The sequence below is a fragment of the Acomys russatus genome, chromosome 10 (genome assembly GCF_903995435.1).
Source record: "Acomys russatus chromosome 10, mAcoRus1.1, whole genome shotgun sequence".
In the NCBI taxonomy this organism is placed as follows: domain Eukaryota; kingdom Metazoa; phylum Chordata; class Mammalia; order Rodentia; family Muridae; genus Acomys; species Acomys russatus.
The window spans coordinates 74357767-74380105 of NC_067146.1; the positions used below are offsets into that span (position 1 = coordinate 74357767).

The 22339-nt window shown below is 42.2% G+C and overlaps 5 non-coding genes across 5 annotated transcripts; 1 reads left to right on the top strand and 4 right to left on the bottom strand.

Annotated features, from left to right (window-relative positions):
• Positions 1 to 837: 837 nt before the first annotated feature.
• On the bottom strand, positions 838 to 909 carry Trnac-gca (transfer RNA cysteine (anticodon GCA)). Its single transcript has one exon. It is a non-coding gene; the product is annotated as a tRNA-Cys (tRNA).
• Positions 910 to 4496: 3587 nt separating this feature from the next.
• Trnac-gca (transfer RNA cysteine (anticodon GCA)) lies at positions 4497 to 4568 on the bottom strand. Its single transcript has one exon. It is a non-coding gene; the product is annotated as a tRNA-Cys (tRNA).
• An 891-nt stretch (positions 4569 to 5459) lies between these two features.
• On the bottom strand, positions 5460 to 5531 carry Trnac-gca (transfer RNA cysteine (anticodon GCA)). Its single transcript has one exon. It is a non-coding gene; the product is annotated as a tRNA-Cys (tRNA).
• Positions 5532 to 9675: 4144 nt separating this feature from the next.
• Trnac-gca (transfer RNA cysteine (anticodon GCA)) lies at positions 9676 to 9747 on the top strand. The gene has a single exon. It is a non-coding gene; the product is annotated as a tRNA-Cys (tRNA).
• A 12307-nt stretch (positions 9748 to 22054) lies between these two features.
• Positions 22055 to 22126, bottom strand: Trnac-gca (transfer RNA cysteine (anticodon GCA)). The gene has a single exon. It is a non-coding gene; the product is annotated as a tRNA-Cys (tRNA).
• Between the last annotated feature and the right edge of the window lie 213 nt (positions 22127 to 22339).

The following is a 22339-nucleotide window of genomic DNA, read 5'->3' on the forward strand; positions in this document are numbered from 1 at the left end:
CTCCCCTGTGTGTGTGTGTGTGGTGTGTGTGTGTGTGTGTGTGAGAGAGAGAGAGAGAGAGAGAGAGAGAGAGAGAGAGAGAGAGAGAGAGAGAGAGAGAGAGAGAGTTAGTTAGTTAAAGGCATCAACTCTGACCTGGTAAAGATGCCTGGCTGTGGTTTTTTCTAAGGTCACACAGAGATGGGACAAGACCTCTGGTCTTATGTCACTGATGACCCTCACATGAAGGTCAGTGAGAGCCTTCTCTGTACTCTTGAGTCCTCAGGAAGATACTCACTATTGCAGTCCAGTCTCTTTTCTTTCAATAAACACTTAGGTAGCCTGCTGTGCTCTCAAACCTGTTATCAATATTGTGTACATACAGGCATGTAACACGTTGTCCATTTACTTCAAAATGTCTTGTTCTTAATAGGAGATAATCCATGTGTGAAAGTTTCCATAGAAGTGGCAGGATCCACCTCTGAAGCTCAGGACAGTGGGAGCCGGGAGGGAAGAGCACCATGGGAGCTCAGGCAGGGCTTCCTGAGTAATGAAAGACAAGGCTGCTAGAAGCTGATTCAGTTCCAGGTCTACTCTAAGATTCATTTCCTGTAGTGAGTGATTCACCAGGCCACAGCCATAGAGGACAATCCCTGTCACAGCATGAGTGACTATGACCTGCGTGGACCTCAGAGAGCAGCACACAGAGGGAGCCTGAGTTAAATCCAGGCAAACATAGGTTAGTGCATGATGGGATACCATCCATGACAAGGGGCATGGTGGTAATAGGGGTTTAATTTGGTTGTTTTGGGTTACTTAGGATATTTTACTGTCTGTCATCTAAAAGAAATCCTAGGTAGGGGGCACCTGGATTTGAACCAGGGACCTCTTGATCTGCAGTCAAATGCTCTACCCCTGAGCTATACCCCCACCTGTTTATTAACCTCTTACAGGCACTCAGAACCTGCATGGCCACTCCCTGGCTGTTAACTTCTGGCATGTGACTTGCCAGTGCTGTGCCACCATCTGCTTCCTCCTGTGAGGCACAGCCATGAGCTGCCTCTGCACATCTCACTGCCATGTCCTCATGAACGAGTAGCATTCTCCTGCCTTAGATCCTAAAAGGCAGAGGAATGAAGTTCAGGAGGCTTCAGCTGGCGCTCCTTCCACCTCCTTCTGAACTAAACTAAAGGGGCCTTATGCGAATACACTGGCTGCTTAGCTGACTTTGGAGCTGAGTGGAAGGAAGAGAAAGTTCTCTGTCTACTGAGAACTCCTTGGTCACACTCTCTAGGAGGGACCCAGGCTCTGATGTATAGTCTCTAGTAAGCTCTGTGAAAAATTCTGACTGACACACTATTTGGTTTTAGTCTGTTCTTAACTCTCTATGTTATTTTGTCTTACTCCCAGCAAACAGTACAACAATATTTGTATTTTGTAGCTTTGCTTGGCCCCAGTTCCTTCCTCCTGATCTTCCATGGACCTCTACACATGACTGAATCCTCTAACTGAATCCCCTACTGCCTTCTCTAACTCTTCCTCCCCTGGATGGCAGGAAATCCAGCCCTATTTTCTCCCCTTGCTCAGTGACTGTCTGTAAGCTGCATTATTGGCATACCAGGGAACAAATGAGAAGCAGAGTTCATACAACATTGAGATAGAAATCACAATTTAAACTACACAGTAACCTTACACCCACATTTATACCTTTCAGCTCCTTTTCTTACAATAATACACTATTTGTAATATAAAATTATGCAATATAAGAATTATGAAAATCATTAGTTAAGACTTACATTAGTATATTTTGTAATCCGTGGACAAAGTATTATGCTACCTGTCAATTTCTATCATCCTTAATTTAACTGTGAAACTATTACTATCAAGTCCTCAACCCCATCAGAGATTTAAGAAGAATTAAATATTACCTAAATATTTAGAAAGTACAGGCAAGAAGGTTCCCGAACTACAGAAATGACCGAAATTTTTATCTGCTTGAACAATCACTAAAATTTTTAGTCTGTTCTTAACTCTATAGTGTTAAAACATCATCTTCAGCCATCTGGCCCAGAGTAGTTGACAGGCTTTTCTGTGAAGCAGGAATTATAAAGCACTTGCCAACTTGTCCTTGAAAACCTTGACAGTCAACTCTCCTGTATCCAAATGGTCCTGTTTGGACGGTGTTCTGTCCGTAATTGACACGAGGCCATTTTCTTACCAAGTAGCTCACTTGCCACATTTGAAGCCTTTTATGCTTTTTGAAGTAGAACCTGATGCTGTCAGGGGCAGACCTGTCTCATCAAATATCCTTAAGTTATTAAAATCTTTAAATGCTATATTCTGTATATCTCTGAGGTCTTTGAAGATCATCTATCTATCATGATATCTGAATTGTTTGTTTCTAGGTATTTTCCATCTGTCAATCTAGGAAACATTTTTGTAATTAACTAAAATAGTATCTAACATGAGCATGAATTTGACTATCTGACTGCTGATATACATTGATTATTTATCCTAAAAAGCTGGTAATAGCAGATTTTCAAAGGACTAGAACTTAATAGTTCGGCTTTAAGAATTACCAGGTACAATACTTTAGCATGTTGTAACAAAACATAATACAAAGATATATTCCAATCTTAGATCCATGGCCACTTAATGTTTTTTGGTCTGAAAGTAGATTCAGTAATCTACTTGTATATGATTTGGCTTATCATTCCTCTAACCAGCCACTACTTTAAACAAAATAAACATCTATTCTCTAATGGCATGTAGTTTACTTTTTGGAGGGCCCAAGAAATTTGGGATACTGTCTAGTCTTTAAAAAACTAGCTCAAACATATGCTGTCCAGGCTCTGAATCCTGAGCAAGTTCAGAGCTTAACTGATGTCCTGATTGGAACTGTCTATGATCTACACAGTTGTTTTGAAATTGTCCCAGGTGAAGATTTTCAAGGAAACGTAGTCACTGAGGCCATCTATAAGGCAGGATAACCTGGGATACATTTCTGTTATTGTGGTGTCTGTGTCCACTTGCTCTGTAAACTATATAAACTTTCAAAGGTATTATACACTTTGTATTAAGATATGTATGGGCTGTGCACCGAGCACAGTTCAGTTAAAGATGATTCTATGTAAAACCAATTTTTTCTATGCCATTTTAAAAATGGCATGGTAAGTCCTGAGGATTTTGTAGCCAAAGAGATTTTGGCCATGCACACTTGACGTCCTGTCTGTAGATATTTTCATGTCCCAATCAGTCTCAGCGCTATTCCAATCAGGAGAGATCAGCAAATTATGTTACCTGTTTATTCTGCAGTTTGAAGTCATATAAGTATAGACTGATTTAATTTAGCAGTCTCTTTTTACCTAGGTCTGTTTTATTTTGACCTCTCTCAGGAAGGGTATCTTTTACCATTATCATGTTGAAATCAAAGCAAGGTTGTATAGATCTAAATATCCTCTTCTGGGTCTTCTTAAACCCTGTCACTTGTTACAGAAAAATATCCCAATAAAGGCTCATATGAGACATCAAAATTCTCCTTCAATTTTAGGGAGCTGCCAACATCCTCCAATATGCATCTGGAGTTTGTCACTGACCTGGCAATACACACTAAAGACAGGGACACTGTGACCCCAGAACTGAGCTGATTTGGTTCTGTGTTTGGCTTTATGGAATCTCTGTCACTCTGTACAAAGTGCTGAGGCCATCAACCCAGGAGAGAGGGGTCTGCATGTTCCCTCTGTGTCTTCATTACAAACAGCAGGCAGAGGAGCTGACCATGGTACCAAGCCGACAGCCAACATGGTCATAGTGGAACAGGACTTTAATCCTAGCACTAGGGAGGCAGAGGCAGGCAGATAGCTGAGAGTTTGAGACCAGCCTGGTTGACAAAGCAAGTCCTGGACAGCCAAGGCTAACACAGAGAGGCCCTGTCTCAAAAAACTAAAAAGGAAAAAAAGAAGAAAAAGAAAGTCAGGATGTAAAATCTGGGCATCAGGCTGCTACAGACAGATACTGAGCCTGCAGAACAAATGCCAGCCATGAGCCATCACTGCAAGCAACCATGCACTTAAGCAGATTGAGATCACTTGATCTATGAAATCTATATGATCTATGGCTCTCATGCTCTCCCACCTGAGAAACTGCATTCTCATATTTCCAGCCATGATGCAGCTATTGGTATTGGATGTCTCCAACTACAGTGGAATACCAGCCCAGCATCCCCCACTCCATTTTTAGGGTCCTTTGATGCTCCTCAATTCATTTGGTGTGTTGATTCCTCACTCTGAGAACCACTGATGCTTCTTTCTAAGACAGGCCTGCTTTTCTAGGTTTAGGGAACTCACTCTATGTTCTGAAAATGCTGACAACATGCTCATCTGAAAGGCCTGAGATCCAGTGACCACACACAACCAGCTGTCACATGAGGGATCTGAAGGATCTCAAACATTGCAGACAAGAGGAAAAGTAGGCCTGTACCATGAGTATGCTCAGTAAATCTTCAAAATCAGATGAAAAGGGGGCACCTGGATTTGAACCAGGGACCTCTTGATCTGCAGTCAAATGCTCTACCCCTGAGCTATACCCCCACTGGTAACACTGGGTACACAGTTAATAATTTTCATCTGAGTAGGGATATATTACGACTGACTATAAAGTTAAATTACAGATCTCACAGACCCACTTTCCAGAAGCTGCCAGACCTGACTGGTGAGAGCCTTCCTCAGGTCTGCAGCTTCCCAGGCCCATCCTTGAATAGCATCGTCAGCCAAGGAGAAGGAGAGGAGCAGCCTGCAGAGCCTGAGCCCATCCACACTGCTGTCCTGGGTTAGCTCCTGTGCTGGCCAATGCCTTCCACCTGGGCCCCCAGACACCCCTCTCTTCCTTCCCTGAAGACAGAATGGGCATCACCCTGAGATTCACACAGTGCCCTAGCTGACACTGTCAGCAGCAACCCTGCAGGGTCCCTCTCTGCCTGGTACAGCAGCTGAGCCAGTCGTTAGCCTTTGAGGATGAAGCAAGTGAGCAGTGGGCTCTGGAAGGGGAAGAGAAGCTCATGGGGGAAACATGGACCCAACACAGAGAGCCCTGTTCTGTGAGCTGTCCCCTTAGTGCTGACCACAGGCTCAGCAGACAACCATGGAGGGAGAGACATTTATAGTTGGGCTTTCCTTCCTCATCTCTGGACACTGGCTATCTCTGTCCCTGCTGTGCCCAGAAATTACCAGAATCCTCCATCGTAGTCCTTGCCCTCTCTTTAGAAAATAATGAGAGAAACTAGATCTATGTAGGACATAGAGAAGACAGATAATAAAAATTGGAAGGAAAATGAGCATAGGAAGAAATTGGAGACAGCTATCTAAACACATGATGGGTGGCCTATAGCTCTCAGCTCTGGTGAGGACCATAACTGGAGTGAATTTCAAAAAACACAGGACTGAGTGTGTGTGATATCTCCGTGAGTAAAAACAAACTGATGGAGGGGGCACCTGGATTTGAACCAGGGACCTTTTGATCTGCAGTCAAATGCTCTACCCCTGAGCTATACCCCCTCTTGTCACAGATGTTTAGTAAGAACCTTTCAACTTCATTGTCACACTCAACATTCCTAAAATATATTGTTAAATTTATACTGATCTCTCAAGATTTGATAAGACCAGCACTGCTGCCTCCACAAACTCGGCCCAGACTGGTTCCCTCCAAGCTACAGTGACTCCAACCCTGTCCCCTGTTGTAATGTCATTATTCCCTCATAGATCAGCCCATGGAAACAGTACATCTGGACACATGTAGACAGGAGCTAATACAAGTATCTTTAGGCTTACATGTCTGACTTCTTCAGTAATGCCACAAGTCCTCTGTGTTAAGAGACCTTGCATAACTTGTTTTGGGACATATGTGAAGATATATCTTCTGCCCATGGATGACCTGTGTGTTAGTCCTTGAGGTTGGCTGCTGAGTAGATACAGGCGATGTCTGTTCAGGCCTCAGTGGGTCCTGGAGGAGCTCTGACAGCAGAGCAGGAGGACACAGTGAGACAGGGAATGCTGATGCTATGGCCTCCACCTGGGCTTTCAAACTTGTCACCAATACACAAACTCATTGTTATATATTTGAAATAAAAATATATTATATTATTCTATTGCACTCAACATTATTTTTAAAAAATTATTTGGAAAACCCCCACACATACTCATGATATTTTTTTGTTCATTGCTTCTGTCCCCCAAAGGAAGCCATTTTATAGGGGTTTAGCTGTCTCTTCTAATTGGTCCTGTGGAGTTATATAAAACACATACAGCCTAGTATGCCTTACTTTAATATGTCTAGACATCAGTAAGTAACTGATTTGTAGATGAAGATTATACTTCCATGCCTTCTTCCATTCGCACTTTTCCGTGACAGTCCTGTCCCCGCACTATGTGGAATGACATTCTGTGTTTTTATCAGGAAGATTTGTTAACACTGTGTATAATTGATGTGCACCATTGTAAACATGGTACAGACATCAGGTAGAACTTTTGTTTCTCCTGAAATTAAGGTGTAACCTTTTTCATTACTTCTAAGTGTCTACATCTTCTATAAACATCGACTTCTCAATGTGGTATGTTTCATAAGAGTTTCCATGTGTGGTTCACAGGTAATGAACATTTCTACTTTCTGTGTTCTAGTAGTGACCCAGGCTCCTGCTCCTTTTGTTCTTGTTGCCCCCAAAGCACATTGCATGGTCAAGACCTATGACTAACTTCATCTTCAGCAGAACATTCTTCCTTTTTATCATCTCTTCTGTGTGGAAATGTCTCTTTTACAGATCCTAAGTTCCTGAAAGTTTCTAATAAAAATGACATTGTTTCTTTTGGGATGTGAAGCCTTCCTGTTATAGGTGAATGGAAGTAAAATTTCTAGCTTCATGTGCCTGATAAGCCTTATGCTTCTACTCATATGATATACTGATAGTCCATACATATTTAATTTTTATACAATGTGATAGGTAATAACAATGGTCTCCATAGGTTTATATGTTGGAGTGTGTGGTCCCCAGCTGGAGGACCTGTGTAGGGAGGCTTAGGAGGTCTTACCGTGTTGGAGGAGATCTGTCACTGGGATTGGGCTTTGAGATTTCAAAATCTCCATCAGGCCCAATCTTCCTCTCTGCTTCCTGCTTGCACATCAGATGTAAACTCTCAGTTATTGCCCTAGTGACATGCTTGCCTACCTGCTATCATGCTTCCCACCATGATGTCCATGGGCTAAACTCAGAAACTGTAAACATCACCAAATTCAATGCTTTCTATACATTGGCTTCATATTGATGTGCCTTTGAGGAAATAGAGCAGTATAGTAACTATGTATGTAACACTACAGTAACACGGAATAGTAAGTAGGAGAAGTTGACACTAGAGCCTGTGTTACTGATATGGCAGGCCTGACCATGCTGCTTATTGGAGGAATATGGAGGAGGCTGGGACTTAGGATTAGGAAAGCAGGTGAATGCTGTCAATGGGACTCAATGATCACTTGAAAAGGAGCTTGGAAAAGAATAGTGCTCAGAGCAGTTAGGATGTGAGGGTCGGCCTCAAAATGTTTCAGAGGGAAGGAATAATAACATTCTTAAGATATTTTGGCAAATTATGTGTCTGCTTTTTCTTGTTGTTTTAAAAATCTTCCAGTGGCTAAATTGAAGAGTTTGGAATAATATTGTTGGCAGAGGAGATCCCAAGACAACCTCATGTTAATAGTGTTATATGGTTATTACCGATCATTCCTTTGCAGATCTGCAATGAAAAGAAGCACGAGGAACTACAAATAACACTGCTTCCTTGCAGTCATCCACCACCTTTGGCTCTTCCAACCTTTCTGCCTCATCAGACCCTGACTTGAGTGTAGACGTTTGGTAAAGGCATCCCATTTACATCTGAGTGCTCCAAAGTCTCTCACCTCTGTCCACTGTCCAGCGGTGGGTCTGTGTTAATGTCCATCTCGTGCAAGAACAAGTTTCTATCATGAGGGTTGATCAAAGCCCTGGCCTGTGGGTGTAGCAGTAGTCACTAGGAGTCATTTCACTGAGAATTTCTTTAGAATAATAGTAGGAGGATTTTTCCTCAGGGCGTATGATATCCTAGTCTCAGGCTCATGGCCACTCTCACACTATCAGGTTTGGCTTCCATCTAATGGAGGAGGCCCTAAATGCAATTTTTAAAAAGTTACTGTTACTCCCATAGCATTTGTGTCAGTATTGAGCCATTGTGTTCTATATGCAGGTGACTGTGGTCAGTAACAGGGTTTGTATCCTGGGTGAAACTTATGATGACCTTTCTCCTCTGGTAGTGCGTAGAGTACCTTCCAGCACCATGAGCACTTGACAGTAGGGATAAAGGAGTTGAGCCCAACATCTGTGTTTTACAACATAAATAAGATTTGACCTCAGAGAATCAATGTACCTCAAGATCAAGATATACCATTCCAGTATATACTCCAGGACCCTGCATCTTACTAGAGAGATATTTGTTCATCTCATTTTCATTGCTGCTGTACCCATAATAGCCAAAATATGAAAATGGCATAGATGTCCATCAACTGATGAATGGATAATAGAAATATGACAATTTACATAATGGAGTATTGTTTGTCCACTAAGAAAAATGTAGTTTTGAAAGTTTCAGGAAAATGAAAGGAGCTAGAAACAATCACCCTGAGTGAGGTAACACAGAACCAAAAGGCAAGTATTTTATGTCTTTTCTTATATGTGGATGTGAGCTTTTAATGATACAATCTGTAAATTACAATCCAAGTAACCAAAGAGGGACCAATGAGGAGGAAGGGATCTGCTAAAGAAGGTGAAGCAGAATATAAGACTATAGAGACATGTAGAGGAGTTGGAATGTAAAGATTTAAATAGCAAGGAGGATGGGAGAGAAGGGTAAGGGAAGGACTGTGGGGCATTGCTCTTTTAAAAACTATACAGAAACCAACTACTGTAGAAACACACAAAATATATAGTTATAGGAAAGGAATTTAAGTGCCAGTAAATAAAAGCTCCAGTGCAAGTAAAGGGATATATCTTGTTGAATAAGTGGCCAGCGGGGTCTCATAAACCCCACCACCTCATGACCAGCTATGCCCAAAGCTATTGGATGTTCTCCAAAACATGATGTAAAGACCCTATTGCTGAGGACAAAATATGTTTCTTTTAAAATATTTTCATTAATTCTTTGAGTATTTTATACAATGTGTCATAACCATATTCACCTTCAACTCCTTCTCTTAACTCTTTCCACACAGAGCCATCTCACCTTTACTCCCCAGGCTTTCTGTCCTCTGATCTGTCAATATGCATCTGGGTGTGGATCCAACCAGTGCCATATGGTTGACTTACCATGAGCCACACTCTTAAAGAACACACGTTTCTCTCCCTGGTAGGCCATCATTTGCTCAACACCAGCCCTTTGAGTTTGGCTTTTATGGATGTGTCTGTAAAATGAACTAAATGCAGACTTCCAGGTATTAGTGTTCTGTCTCAGCTGTGAACTAGGATAGGAGGGAGCTGGTCATAAGGAGGTGATAGACAGCTGTGCAGTGTGGGCTCGAGCCTGAGCCTCACAGGAGAAAGCTAATGGAATCAGAGCACTAGCAAGTATGCATGAAGGTGTGGCTATACAGGTTCAGAGATGTTTATTACATATATATAAAACAGCTGGGGGTATAGCTCAGGGGTAGAGCATTTGACTGCAGATCAAGAGGTCCCTGGTTCAAATCCAGGTGCCCCCTTCTTATTGTCTCCTTTAGATACAAGACACCAAATGTGAGCCATTAGTTAACATAGTACTGTGTTCCCTTGTGAATTGTATTCTACTCAAGCCTGGTCTCTTTCCTCTTCTCTGAGAGAAACCAGTATAGGACTCACTGTGAGACACAATCAGGTAATATGTGTCACAGGCTCTGTAAGGCTCACCCAGTGCAGGAGAGCAGCATAGAGGAGCCCCATGAAGTTGAGTGGACTTTTTCCTCTGGAAACTTCCTTTTGTCATCCCATCAGGAAGTCTTTCCTAAGTCCCAGCCTACTCCTCACTTCCAGCTCCCCTAGCCTGTGTTATACCTCCTGTTATTTCTCAGAAAGACTATGATACATGAATTTGAATCCTATTTATACTAAGTTTGAGGAAAAAGGAAAAGTAGTGATCTCTCTTTGAGTCTTTAACATGGTTGATAGTGACCATACGGTAATAAATCCATGGGTGTGTATTGAGTGAGTAAATGATGGGGTGAAGTAATGAGCGCCCTCCTGATGTCTCGGAGGATAAAGTTCTCTCTGGGGTGCAGGCTTAGGCTATCGAAGACACAGAACCAGAAGCTTTTGTCTTGGACACTTGAGGAAACTCTATTGTGGACTTAAGGAAAACACCACAGTTAAGTGTCTTTCTACATCTGAAGCAGATGTCTATAGCACACCCATAAACAGTAGAAATATAGGTGGGCTAAATAAGGCTGGAAAGGAGAAGGGTAGATAACAGACTTGAGGAGAGAAAAATCTTGCCATTAGAAGAAGCAGTAGATCATGAACACATAGCAAGCCAGAGTATGTTGCCTAGGTTGAAGAGGTGCTAATGAGAGGTTACCTTGCCTATAAGTGGGGGTAGAGCATTTGACTGCAGATCAAGAGGTCCTTGGTTCAAATCCAGGTGCCCCCTTGCTTAAATATGATTTTGGTTTTAACATTCTCCTCATAGGGGACTTCCAGAAGCCCTGAGGTCACCATTAGTTAAGTTCTTCATTGAACTTGTCATTTATAATTTATTTATTCATATTACATCTCAATTGTTATCTCATCCCTTGTATCCTCCCATTCCTCCTTCCCTTCCTCTTTCCTCCTAATTCCCTCCCCTATGACTGGGACTGAGGGAGACCTCATCCCCTTTTATATGCTCATAGGGCATCAAGTCTCTTCTTGATAGCCTGCTATCCTTCCTCTGAGTGCCACCAGGCCTCCCCATCCAGGGGATATGGTCGAATATGGGGCACCAGAGTTCATGTGAAAGTCAGTCTCCACCCTCCACTCAACTGTGGAGAATGTACTGTCCATTGGCTAGATCTGAGTAGAGGTTCGAAGTTTACTGCACATATTGTCCTTGGCTGGTGCCATAGTTTGAGCAGGAGCCCCGGGCCCAGATCTGCCCATCATAATGTTCTTCTTGTAGATTTGTAGGACCCTCTGGGTACTTCTCTTTCCCCATTCTCCCATGTTTCTCTGACCTAGAGTCCCAGTAGGATGTCCTCCCCTCTGTCCCACTTTCCTGGTTAGTGAATATTTTCATGGGACATGACCCTTGGGCTAGTGTCCAGATATAAGTGAGTATATACCATTTGACTCTTTGTGCTTCTGAGTGAACTCATTCATTATGATCATTTTTAGTGCAATCCATTTGTCCACAAATTTCAGGAATTCCTTGTTTTTAATAGCTGAATAGTATTCCATAGTGTAAGTATACCACAGTTTCTTTATCCATTCTTCTACTGAGGGACACTTAGGCTGTTTCCATGTTCTGGCTATTATGAATAAGGCTGCTATGAACATGGTTGAGCATATGTCCTTGTTGTGAGCTGGAGCATCTTCTGGGTATATTCCAAGGAGTGGAATAGCTGGGGCTTGAGGAAGCCTTATTCCCAGTTTTCTGACATAGCGCCAGACAGATTTCCAAAGTAACTGCTAGTTTGCATTCTCACCAGCAATGAAGGAGTGTTCTCCTTTCTCCACATCCTCACCAGCATGTGGTGTTGCTTGAATTTTTGATCTTAGCCATTCTGATGGGTGTAAAATGGAATCTCAGAGACATTTTGATTTGCATCTCCCTGATGACAACGGACATTGAACATTTCCTTAAATGTTTCTCAGCCATTTGATATTCCTCTGTTGAGACTTCTCTGTTTCTTAATTGGCTTATTTGGTTTGGTGGTGTTTAATTTCTTGAGTTCTTTATATATTTTGGATATTAGCCCTTTGTCAGATGCAGGGTTGGTGAAGATCTTTTCCCAGTCTGTAGGCTGTCTTACAGAAGCTTCTCAGCCTCATGAGGTCCCATTTATTAATTGTTGACCTTAAGGCCTGGGCTGTTGGTGTTCTGTTCAGGAAGATGTCTCCTGTGCCAATGTGTTCCAGGCTCTTCCTCACTTTTTCTTCTAACCTATTTAGTGTCTCTGATTTTATGTTGAGGTTTTTGATCCACTTGGACTTGAGTTTTGTGCATGGTGACAAATATGAGTCTAATTGCATTTTTTTACACGTAGACATCCAGTTAGACCAACACCATTTGTTGAAGATGCTATCCTTTTTCCATTGAACAAATTTGGCTTCTTTGTCAAAAATCAAGTGACCATATGTGTGGATTCATTTCTGGGTCTTTGATTCGATTCCATTGATCAACCAGCCTATTGCTGTGCCAGTACCATGCTGTTTTAATTACTGTTGCTTTATAGTACAGCTTGAAATCAGGTATGGAGATTCCTCTGGAGGATCTTTTATTGCACAAGATTGTTTTAACTATTCTTGGTCTTTTGTTTTTCCATGAGAAATTGAGAATTGAACTTTCAATGTCTTTAAATTTTTTGTAGGTATTTTGATAGGGGTTGCATTGAATCTGTAAATTGCTTTTGGTAAGATGGCCATTTTTACTATGTTAATTCTTCCAGTCCATGAACAAGGGAGATCTTTCCATCTTCTGATGTCATCTTCAATCTCTTTCTTCAGAGATTTGAAGTTTTTCAAACAAGTCCTTCACTTACTCAGTTTAGAGTAACTCCTAAATATTTTATATTGCTTGTGGCTAACATGAAGGGTGTAGTTTTTATAATTTCTTCGTCTGCATTACTGTCATTTGTGTATAGGAAGGCTACTGACTTTTTTTAGTTAATTTTGTATCCAGCCAATTTGCTGAAGATGTTTATCAGCTGTAGGAGTTCTCTGGTGGAATTTTGGGAGTCCCTTATGTACACTATCATATCATCTGCAAATAGGGATAACTTGTCTTCCTCATTTCCCATTTGGATACCCTTGATCTCCTTTTGTTGTCTTATTGCTCTGGCTAGGACTTCCAGTACTATATTGAAGAGATATGGAGAGAGTGGGCAGCCTTGCCTTGTTCCCAATTTTAGAGGAATTTCCTTGAGTATCTCTCCATTTAATTTCATTTTGTCTATTGGCTTGCTGTATGTACCCTTTATTATGGTGAGCTTTGTGCCTTGTATCCCTGATCTCTCCAAAAACTTTAAACATGAATGGGTGTTGGATTTTATCAAATGCCTTCTCTGCATCTAAGGAGATGATCATGTGGTTTTTTATTTTCAGTTTGTTTATATGGTGGATTACATTAATGGATTTCCATATATTAAACCATGCCTGCATGCCTGGAATGAAGCCTAGCAGGTCATGGTGAATGATATCTTTAATGTGTTCTTGTATTCATTTGTGAGTATTTTATTGAGTATTTTTGCATCAATGTTCATAAAAGAAATTGGTCTGAAATTTTCTTTCTTTGTTGGGTCTTTGTGAGCTTTAGGTATCAATGTGACTATAGCCTTATAGAATGATTTTGGTAATGTTCCATTCATTTCTATCTTGTGGAGTGGCTTGAAGAGTTATCCGTATTAGCTCATACTTGGAGGTCTGGTAGAATGCTGCACTAAAACCATCTGGCCCTGGGCTTTTTTGCTTGTTTGTTTTGTTTTGTTTTGTTTTGTTGGGAGACTATCAATGATTGCTTCTATTTCTCTAGGGGAAATGTGACTATTTAGCTTGTTTATCTGTTCTTCACTCAATTTTGGCAAGTGGAATTGATCAAGAAAATCGTCCATTTCCCTTAGATGTTCAAATTTTGTGGTATATATGCCTTCGAAGTAGGATCTTATGATTCTTTGTATTTCTTCAGTGTCTGTTGTTATGTCTTCCTTTTCATTTCTGATTTTGTTGATTTGGATACTGTTTCTCTGCCTTGTAGTTAGTTTGGCTAACGGTTGTCTATCTTATTGATTTTCTCAAAGAACCAGCTTTTGGTTTTGTTGATTCTTTGGACTATTCTCTTTGTTTCTAATTTATTAATTTCAGCCCTGAGTTTGATTATTTCCAGATATCTACTCCTTTTGGGTGTTTCCGCTTCTTTTTTTCTAGGGCTTCCAGCTGTGTTGTTAAGTTGCTTATGTGGGATGTTTCCAATTTCTTTAAAAAGGCACTTAGTGCTATGAATTTTCCTCTTAGCACTGTTTTCAATATATCCCACAAATTTGGGTATGTTGTTCTTTCATTTTCATTGAGTTTCAGGAAATCTTCAATTTCTTACTTTATTTCTTCCCTGACCCAGTTGTCATTAACTAGAGAGTTGTTTAGTTTCCATGTATGTGTAGGCTTTTTGTTATTTCTTTTGTTGCAGCCTAAGACCATAGTGATCTGATATGATACAAGGTATTATTTCAATCCTCTTGTATCTGTTGAGGTTTGCTTTGTGACCTACTATATGAATAATTTTGGAGAAGGTTCCATGCGGTGTAGAGAAGAAGGTATATTCCTTTTTGTTTGGGTGAAAAGTTCTATAGATATCTGTTAGATCCATTTGATTCATGGCATTGGTTAATGATGTTATTTCTTGGCTTAGTTTCTGTTTCAATGACCTATCCTTCAGTGAGAGTGGGGTGTTGAAGTTTCCCACTATTATTGTGTGGGGATCGATGTGTGGTTTAAGCTTCATTAATAGATGTTTTACAAATGTGGGTGCCCTTGTATTGGAAGAATAGATGTTCAGAATTGTGATGTCATCTTGGTTGACTTTACTTTTGATGAGCGTGAAGTATCCTTCTTCATCCCTTTTGGTTAATTTTGGATGAAAGTCTATTTTGTTAGATATTAAAATGGCTACACCAGCTTGTGACAATTTACTTGGAATATTTTATTCCAGCCTTTTACCCTGATGTGATGTCTATCTTTTTGGGTGAGATGTGTTTCTTGAATGCAGAAGAATGTTGGATCTTGTTTATGTATCCATTCAGTTAGTCTGTGTCTTTTTATTGGAGAATTGAGACCATTGATGTTGAGAGATATTAATGACCAGTGACTGTTAAGAGTCTTATTTTGATGTTGGATCCAGTAGAGAGTTTGTATGGTTGTGTTTTTGATATGGTGTAGTTATCTATTTCCTGTGTAGTTTTGGTTGTAGCTTGTCACTTTGGGGTGGAGTTTTCCTTCTAGTAACTTCTGTAAAGCCAGCTTTGTGGATAGGTACTGTTTGAATTTGTTTTTGTCATGGAATATTTTGTTTTCTCCATCAATGGTTATTGAAAGTTTCTCTGGGTATAGTAGTTGGCTTGGCATCTGTGGTCTCCTAGGGTTTGTAAGACCTCTGTCCAGGCCCTTCTGGCTTTTATCGTCTCTGCTGAGAAGTCGGGTGTAATTCTGATAGGTTTGCCATTAAATGTTATTTGACCCTTTTCCCTTGCAGCTTTTAATATTTTTTCTTTGTTTTGTATATTTTGTGTTTTGATTATTATGTGACAGGAAGTTTTTCTTTTTTGGTCTATTCTATTTGGTGTTCTGTAGGCCTCTTGTATGTTTATAGGCATCTCTCTTTCTTTAGGTTGGGGAAGTTTTCTTCTGTGATTTTGTTGAGAATATTTTCTGGGCCTTGGAGTCTGGCATCTACTCTTTCCTCAATGCTTGTTATCCTCAGATTTCTTCTTTTCATGGTGTCCTTGATTTCTTGGATGTTTTGTGTCAGGACGTCCAGTTTTAGCGTTTTCTTTAATGGTTGCTTCAAGATCTACAGTTGTATCTTCTAGACCTGTGATTCACTCCTCCATCTCTTGAATTCTGTTAGAAAGTCTCACCTCTGTGTTGCTTGCCTTCCTTTCTGAGCTCTCATATTCCTGTTTTTCTTCTGTCTGTGTGTTTATCATTGAATCCATTTTCATCTTCAGATCTTGAACTGTTTTATTGATTTCCTTCAACTGATTATGTATTCCTGAGTTTCTTCCATTGCCTTTTTATAGGCCTTCAGAACTTGAACAATTTTATTGATTTCCTTCAGCTGGTTGTTTGTATTTTCCTGAATTTTTCCAGTGCCTCTCTATAGGGCTCTTTTATGTCTTCCACCTATTTTGCTGCATCTTCCTGTATTTGATTAAGAATTTTATTTGTTTCCTCCATTATCATTTTCATTACTAAGGATTTGAGGTCATTTTCTTGAATTTCCATTGTGTTTGAGTTCTCCGGGTTGCTTTCTTTGGGATTGCTGGGATCTGGAGATGTCATATTGTTTTGGGGTTTGTGTGTGTGGGTGGGTGTATGATTTTATGCTGTCCTTTAGTCATCTTGCCATCTCTGTTTTTGGGAGGTAGCTTCCAGAGTTGGGTGGAGGTAGTCTGGGGATAGATTCACCTGTTTTCTCATGATTTCCCTAGGCCGGAAGTTCTGATGCTTCACTGGTCAAGATGGCAGGAGGCCAGTCCTATAATTTGGGTCTCTCACAGCCAGTAATCTCCAGTTCCCCTGTACTGTGGGCCTTAGAATTGTCCTGAGTCTCAGAATGCACACTGGGTTAGGCCAAATTGTGCACAGCCTTCTGGGTCCCTTTGTGGTACTGGAGCTCTCTGGGGACTGACGCAGGTTGGGCGGAGGGGGTCTGATGGTCACTCTATTCCCTGTCTCCCCTAGATTTCCTTAGTCCTGGAGCTCTGATGCTCTGCTGGTCTGTGGTTCCCAGTTCCGTTTCGAGACTCAGACCACTCGCAGAATTCGGGTTAGTGTCACGGGGCCCAAAGCACACAAACACTGAGTCCTGTTAGAGTCTATGGACCCAACCTGAGCACTGAGTCCAGTTCGTGTCTCTGGACCCAAACAGGTCTCAGGGCCCAATCCCCATGCTTAGTCCAGTTAGCACTGAGTCCAACTAGGGTCTTGGGCCCAAACCGTGCACCAAGCTCAGTTAGAGTCTCAGGGGTCCAACCATGAACTGAGTCCAGTTTGGGTCTCAGGGCCCAAATTGCACACTGGGCCCAGTCAGGATCTCAGCGCCTGAACTGCTAGAGTCTCAGGGGCCTAACCATGCACTGAGTCCAGTTTAGGTCTCAGGCCCAAACAGCAGGCCAAGTTGAGCTTGGGCCCAAATCTTGCACTGAGTCCCCTCTCCCGCAGCAATTCCCACCAGTCACCACACCAATTGCCTCTGGCGGAAGGTTCCCAGCTGCCAACCTCAGCTGTCGCCGCTGACGCTATATTCCTAGAGAATCTGCATGCCTGCCGTGTTCAGGGATACACAGGTTTTCTGTATTTTGTTCCTTTTGAACTGTGGAGTATTCCCACTGTATTGGAGTGGGGAGCTTGGTGTTCCTCATTAAGAATTCTGTGCAATTCCCTGAATCGTTTACTGGAGCTTCTAAACACGGTCCACACTGCTCGTCGCCATCTTGGAGTCCCCAAATTTGGTCATTTCTATGAGTATGACTTAACCTTAAGAGAATTTAACATAATTCTCACACAAGGGCTCAAACAATCAAGACTGAATCCACAACTCCTCCCATTAGCATATTGATCCAGAACAGGAAAGATGGAATGACAAAATTCAAGAAAATTTCCTATGAAGGAAGATGTGGTCTTCATCCCTAAGTTTCTGCAAGTACTCAGCACATTGCATGAAAAGTGAACTCAGTAGCAAATAATCCTGAGACCAAAGGGACCATCTTAAGACCCTAGGCTACAAGGAGCAGGTGATGTATACCAAGAAATCATCGTGGTATTTAACCTTTCAACAGCAGGACTTGACCCTAGACGTCAATAAATAACATGTTTAAGGCTCCAGGGCAGCTCTGATCAACAACTCAAAGGGAAGTATTCCATCCCTGCATTGGGATGTGATGTTTAGTAATCTATTATTTGGATGAACATACTTTCCTCTGTAGGGTAATTATAGTTAAACTCTGGTGTCAAGAGAGGCTATTATCATTGCTCTCTGTTGCCCACCAGAACATGCTGACAAAGCCCTATTGCTAAAGACACCACACACACTAGCCACAGGACATGAGTCCCCAAGTCAGTACTGCCCAGGAAGCTCTCTCCATGTTGGCTAGCATTGGTAGAACTGGAAGGTGCTTTGTAAAGTTGTCAATAGTCTTTCCCAGCTGTGGACTCTGTGAACTGCAATAATATGCTGAATATGAGGGTTGTAAGGGTAAGCACCCCTTTTTGTTGGACTCAAGGCTGGCCTCACAGGAGGAAATACATGTTTGAAGCTGCAAATCCAAGAACACTTGGGATAATGTGTCTTTGGTTTCCACTTGAGAAAACCTAAACCTTATTCTCTGGGAAGAGGACCTCAGGATGACGTGGGTCTATAAGAAGCTCTGGGGATGTGGGAGATGCACAGGTTTTTGTTTGTTTATGCTTGAGAAAAGGTTTTTCTGTGTAGCCTTTGTTTTCCTGAAATCCCTTTGTGAACCAGGCTGGCCTCAAACTCACAGCTATCCATCTGCCTCTGCCTCTCAGAGTGCTCAGATTACAGGCGTGCACCACCACACCTGGCTTCATGTGTCCTTTATGCCTATTAAGTTTGTATAAGCAAGTCCATCTTACAGATGTAAAAATCATTGGTTAACTCAGGCCTAACAAGACACACCTCATAATGACCAAGCCATAGCCATAGAGTCACATTCATGGTGCAGGGATGGAGCAGCCTCCCTTGTCCCTCATCTTCCTTGTTCTCGGTCTCCATTTACAGGATCCCTCAATATTGCAGAAGAAGAAATAACCCAAAACACACACTGACTCCTCAAAGTGAGAGTCAGAGTCTGTGGTCTCAGGAACATGGCATGGACAGCGGTGTGTCCAGCAGGTTACAGGCTTGAGTTAGGAACTGTCTGACTGATAAGCAATTGCTCAGCCAGAGACATATGCCCTTGGACCTGTGTAAAGTCTCCTAATTAGCACCACATCCCCATACGGCACCATCAGGCAACACTCTGGGACTTCTCATCTACAGTATCTTGGGGAACCTGACTCACTACTAATGAAAATAAGTATAAAAGACAGATGGGGATACTGGTGATTGGGTGTGCAGGAATGATGTATTTGTACATGAAAGCATGTACAAATATCATGGACTATGTGGAGAGGTAACAGTAAAGCCTGAGGCATCAGACCTCACCTGTTTTATTTGAAGCAGTCCATTTTATTGGGTGAAGCTGGGATGCATACTCCAGGCTAACTGGTCTCCTGTCTCCAACTCCCAGCCTCCTGTGGGAGTTCTTGGATCGCATACATGTGCCTCCATGTCTGGATTTTTCATATGGGTTAGAAAAATATACTTATGTGTCCATATCCAAACTCACATTCTCAGGCTAGTGCAGCAAGTGTGACTGCCTGCTGAGCCAGCACACTAGACGGCTTTGTGGTAATTTGATTATTGTTTTCAATTTTGGTTTTATGTAATCTTAGTTAATCACCATGCAGAAACAGCTGAGGCCTCTGCACAGGAGAGAGGTCTGCAGCTCCTTCTGTGTCTGCAGCAAATCCTGAAGTCTGTGGAGCTGTCCATTGTACAGCGGCGCTACAGCACTGTCAGCCTTTGCTTGGCCCTTCAGAAGGTGTTGTACCAAATGCTGCCTGTGAACAGCTCAGATCTTTGGTGGGAATTTTGTTCTATGGATTGAATATAAAATAACAAAGCATGGCTGCCACAGCACAAATCTTGAATAGTTAGAGGAGGTGATAGACAACAGCTACCATTGGGTGCTTGCCAGGGCAAAGAGCAGCCTGGAATCCAGGTGGCTTGTGTGCTTCACCCTCACAGCCTGGGATCCCCAATCCCCAGGTCTGAAGAACCAACTGGAGTTCTCTAGTAGAGGCAGAGAACAGCCCACTCTTCATCCCCATCTCTTTAGGGTCAATGCTCGTTGCCCACTTGCGATGCTGTGCTGGGTTTAATACAGGGTCCAAGATGCAGATGCTGGTACTTTCTACTGAAATTTCCATGGACTAGTGTAGGCTCTATTTTTATTTTGGTTTCCTTATATTTCTTTTCCCTTCCCCACCCCAATCACTTCCAACACCCCAACACCAGGTAGGAGAGGAAGAAGGGTAGTGGGGAGAAGGGGCACAGGTCCCTTTAGCTACTTCCTGCTATTAGGGATGTAGTTCCTTGGAGTCAAGTACATGCTTCATTTGAGGAGATATCTGACTTCTTCTCATGCTGCCTCAACAGCAACCAGGAGCAGCAGGGGTAGGGGAGCAGCAGCATTCTTCTTCCTTCTCTGAGACACCTGTCTCTCTCTGGACTCTAGCATGTATATCTTTTCATGATTTCTCAGAATTAAGCTAACTGCAGCTGGCAGAGACCATGCTATTTTCAAGCTGCTCAAGCCAAATTGTCTGCTATTGTGGGCAATCCCATATCCCACACCTGGAGTTGGAGCAAAAACATGTTAACATAACATAACCGAAAAACCAGCACTTCCATAACAGCCTAAGATTAGGAAACTCCACCTTCTACCTACAATGAGGACTTGTTTACAGGAAAGATTTGAGATCCAAGGAACACATACAACTAGGGCTGGGATGCACCTTACACTGGTGAGCAAGCTGATGATGGGTGATGACAGGTCTGCTGCCTCTGTGTGATGATCCCAGCAACCTGGGACTTCCTCTTACACACTGCATGTGGTGTAAGGGGAATCTGGGAGGCCACAAGTGACCAGGACAAGAGATATGGTATCCTGTAATCTGGTATCTGAGGCTAAAGCAGACTGACTTAGTCACAGAGATTATATCACTGAGGACATTAAACTCTGAGGGACAGAGGACTCATAGGCCAAGGAACACAGTAGGAAGAAAGAAAACCAAAGTGAAAGAATTGACTACCTAGAAAAGACACACAAAACTGAAGGGTAGATACGTGAGACAGGACTGGTGGGCTGGAGTGACTCTCAATGCAGAGAGCACAGGTTGCTCCTGCAGAGGACCAGGTCTGATTCCTAGCACCCACATGGCAGTTTACAACAATCTCTAACTCCATCCCCAGAAGGTCTGATACAGTGTTCTGGTCTCCTTGAGCACAAGGCAACCATGTGATGTACAGACATACCTTCAGGGAAAACACCCATACACATAAAAATTTAAGAAAAAAGAAAAAGACTGAGTGACATGGCAGAGATGCACAGTATGAAGACTGGGACAAACTGACCCACTAAGTTGTAGCAAAATTACTGAACAAGGTCTGATTCAGGACACCCCTCCAAGATGTAAGGTTTATGGTGCAACTAATTAAAAACTTCTGAAATAGACACAGATCATTAACCATTGATGGGATTGCGTACTGAAGCCTCTACCTCCCTTCTACCACCCCCTTAACCCTAGGTATGATAAATAAAGTTAGTGGAAGGAGGGCATATAGACTCTTTCTTTAGTTCTCCCAGATGTTTAGGGTCAATTAGGTTCTTTTGGGGGGCAGTACAAATCTCTGTCATCAGCAAACACAGCCAGGAGTCTCCTCCAAGCTACTACATTGAAACGTTTCTCTCCATCACCCACATTATCAATCTCTGAAGTCTCCAAAAAGCTACATGAAAAACACCACTCTCCATTCTCTCATATTTATTTCCCTTAGAATCCTAAACCATATCCCTCTCCATCACAGGAGGGAGGCCTTTACCTGCAGGCAAAGACCACACCATGCAGAAGGCTATTATCAGCTGGGGACATACTAAATAAAGCCCAAACTAAAATCCCACACTTGGGACTAAAACAGAAACATAGTTATGTAAGATAACTGAATTTACAAAGAAATGAAAACTTCCTTTACACACTGTCCCGGTGAGGGTGAGGGAAAGAATATGGAAGGGGAAGCCCAGGAAGGTACATAGGACGCAGCATAGGCCAGAGAGAGATCCAGTGTTTGGCACAGTGGACGAGTGTGTGACTCAGAATGGAATCCACAGCAGTATGTGGGACACAGTAGTCCTGATTCTAGAGACCTCAACTAATGAAGCCTTTTTAAGGTCCTGTGTGTTCAGGCCAAGATGATTGGTAAGTCAGTAACCAGATATAAAAAGGGGGCACCTGGATTTGAACCAGGGACCTCTTGATCTGCAGTCAAATGCTCTACCCCTGAGCTATACCCCCACCTGTTTATTAATGTCTTACAGGCACTCAGAGCCTGCATGGCCACTCCCTGGCTGTTAACTGGCATGTGACTGGCCAGTGATGTGCCACCATCTGCTTCCTCCTGTGAGGCACAGCCATGAGCTGCCTCTGCACATCTCACTGCCATGTCCTCAGGAATGACTAGCATTCTCCTGCCTTAGATCCTAAAAGCCAGAGGAATGAAGTTCAGGA